This window comes from Ceratina calcarata, unplaced genomic scaffold, assembly GCF_001652005.2.
Source record: "Ceratina calcarata isolate Rehan_Ccalc_2016 unplaced genomic scaffold, ASM165200v1 scaffold145.2, whole genome shotgun sequence".
NCBI lineage: Eukaryota > Metazoa > Arthropoda > Insecta > Hymenoptera > Apidae > Ceratina > Ceratina calcarata.
Window position 1 is genome coordinate 162,641 of NW_017135665.1, and position 3,512 is coordinate 166,152.

Consider the following 3,512-nt stretch of genomic DNA (forward strand, 5'->3'; position numbering starts at 1 on the left):
GTGTTTTATTAATGTAATATCTAGTAACTGTTAAAATTTCAATGCTTTGTCAATGTTTTTGTGTAAGGCTGCATACAACCTTAATAACGTGCCTCAAATTATAATCAGAACAAAACCTTGATTACTCTTCCAATTTGATTCATTGTTTCCCTCCTTGCGCGAATTTCCAATTTAAAAATGCACTTGAGTCACACGAACTTGAAGATGATGAAGAAGCAACAGAGAATAAACTTCTGAACCAAAGACTCGATCATTTGATTGCGCGTTTATCAGAACCTAACGCGAATTTCGGATTCTCCAGATAAATTAGTTCAGTTGTGCGAGGGTAATTGAATTTTCCGCTTAAAAGGCAATCATCTTTACCACACTCGCACCTCATATTAGCCACGTTCGGTCCTGGAATAATTTTCGGGAAATTGCCCGTGTAATAGAATATTCGCTTGATCGTCACTCCGCGAGAGTTATATTATACATACACGTAGTTGGTTGAGGAAAAATGTAAAATTAGCCGAGGTGTCTGCGCCGCTACGCCGTTAATTGCTTCGTCCATCCAGTCTATCGTTTCGTCGTGTGTGCCGGACATCGCTTCGCTTCGGGTAATAATTTCACCGTCGAAATTTCGTCGGAGTTGGGAAAAAAAGTACGTCGCGACGCTGATATCGCCCGAGGAACTACTCCCGTCCAAAAATTTAGTAGAAACTTCGCTCCCCATTGTCTCGTGCTGACCCATTTGCCACCTGGAGTACATGATTAAAAAATTTTTCCAATGTCGTTAATCACAGTTCTTTAATTAAACTTCTTAAATACATCTTTTTAATGATGTGAGGTTGTAATATTTATTTAAAATCGTTCTCTCGTCATTTTCTATCCATCATTAAATAAACTGATTCGATGCATTGAGAATAATTCATTAAGTCGTCAGATGAACTTGGAGCGATGGATACCCATTTTCATTTTCTTTTACAATTTTAACGATCGCAAACAGGCGCGACCGAGTATTTTATAGAAAATTGTTTGACGATACCTGCGATGAAATCCATTTTGATGCATCAACCAGTTTTAGGAATTTTTGTTGACCATATCTCGTGGTGATGTAATTGGCAAACAGTAGATTCACTTTTCGCAGACTGAACACACTTTTTTGTTTTCTGTCACAAGTTTTTTTTGTACATAGACACACCATCAAATGCTTTCGTCCACAATTTATCCATAAACGTTTACGGTAAGTAAAAGAATATCGTTGCTTGTTTGCAACAGAATTACTGCTATAATATTGCTGTATTCACTTGTGCCAGAATACTGTAATCATTACACTGTACAACTTAATAAAATAATAATAAAAAAACAATATTTATATTAATTATAATTGAATAGCTTGGGAGGTACTTGAGAGGCACACTTGGAGGGTTAATAAAATTCCAATCAAAGCCTCATGCGTCCTAATTAGCAGAATAAGTTGAAAAGTCTTGCCATATGAAATGTAATTATCAACGGTAGTATGTAACAAATAAAATACAGTGATTAAAATGTATAATAAAATGTAACATGAAGCAGTGTAAACAAAAGGTTGTCGCCGATTTCAAGGTAACATTATCATGTGGGCAACAGGAAGGACGCGTCCCCTATGGATTGAAACAGGATTACAGCTCTCTCCAGGCGTAGGTACGTATTCATAGCTAGCGCTGATCTACTGGGATTCGTAGTGACAATAATAGAGGGAAATCGATGCTGTCGTGCGAGCCGCATGCGCCGCGCGACTAATAACGCGTAATAATGCGTCGCTACATATGTATGTACGAATATTATCCGGCGTGTACAACGGGACGAACAGCGCGGACCCTGTTCACGATGATGATGATGATGATGATGATGATAGGATCGTATCGGGCCAACGGCGGATACCGGCACCGGCTTCTGCCCTCGATCATGTTGTTACCGTTTCGAGATTAGCGCAATTATCGGCGTATCGATCAGCCAACGAATGGTAGCGGATTCAGATTTTCCTACCGGTTTCGCAGATCGACTGATGAGATGAGGGCGCGTGCGTTCAATCTGTTTCGCAGGAGATTACGATTGAACGAACTCGACGAAGAGGCTCGCGCCGGATTAATTCCAAGTTTCGCCACCGATATCCAACTCTCGGTTTTCAGAAGCTCAACCGTATCCGATACAAGGATTTTGTTTCGAGAATGGTCAGTCGCGAAAGTTGTGTCGAATGTATGTGTCTATCAACGTAAGTTGAAGCTAACGATCTGATTCACGTGATACGAAGATATGTTTCTTACTCGTTTATCAAAAAACAGATTGACCACATTAATACTAGATCAACCAAAGGGGGTCAAAATGACTTGTTCGGCGTATCTTATAATCATTATTCATTTTCAGTAGATTTTGTTTTCTAAAATTTTGTATGATCTTTTCTAAAATACGCATTGCAAATACGTATTGATTATGATGCTCAATAATAATTCCTTCACTTTTAAAACACTGGCATTCTTATGAAACGTTTCCACTAAAGACAACAATTGTTACCAAAAAATTCTAAAGCAAATTCAATGTGAATACGGATTCTGCTCCAGTTTCATGTACCTTGATTTCGAAATCACGCTACATCGGGGGTCTGAACTCGTCAATACGGAATCTGGTAATCAGAACACGTGTCAGTTTCGTTGTTTTAGGACTGCGGTCCATCGCGAGGAACGGAATCCTTCGTGCGGACATCCGAGCGTTAATTGTGGAAAAGCGAAGCTACGCCAGGTTTACCGGGTCAGTTCATTCGGTATTGCGTCGCGTCGTGTCGGGAAGGAAGAGGACTATTTAGGGAAGTACCTAGCAGGCGAACATCCACCGTGATCTCTACGGTTATTAGATTAGTTCGGTCCTGCCTGCCGTCCGTACGGAATATCGTTAACTGTTAGTAATCTCATTTCGTTACCTAAACTGTGACGTCACGTCGGCTCGCCGAGGTATTCGTAACACTTCTTTGCAAACCGCCACAATTAATACGCGCCCTTATGCCTCTGCGTATTGGTTCAACTCAATTTCGTTTTCTTATGACGATTTTGTAATTGCTGTAATCATGTATGTAGTCGTATGTTAAATTATAGCAGGTAATTATATGTAAAAATATAGTGCGGGTGTGTATTGATAATTAAACATATGTAACCAAAAACTTTATCAGAAATAACATGATATTCACTGATTCTATTAAGATTGCATGAGCTGTAAGTGTTCATTCGCGGAAGTAACAATTTAACCGCGACCGAAGGATTTTTTCGTTTCAAGTGGTTCGGGCCGTAGACCACCGGGAATAGCCCTATGCCTCGAGATACGAGTCGGGGCAGGGTCTTTGTCTGTTAATGTCTTCTCGTATCGGTCTTAACGTAAACACGTGCGGCTCGTAAATAACTCAACGGTTTTCCTTTGCCTTTCATGGCGAGTATTTTGTTTAAACATTTTCCCCTCTTGTGCGGGTGTTCTCAGCCGATCAACATATAATTTTGAATCAGTCG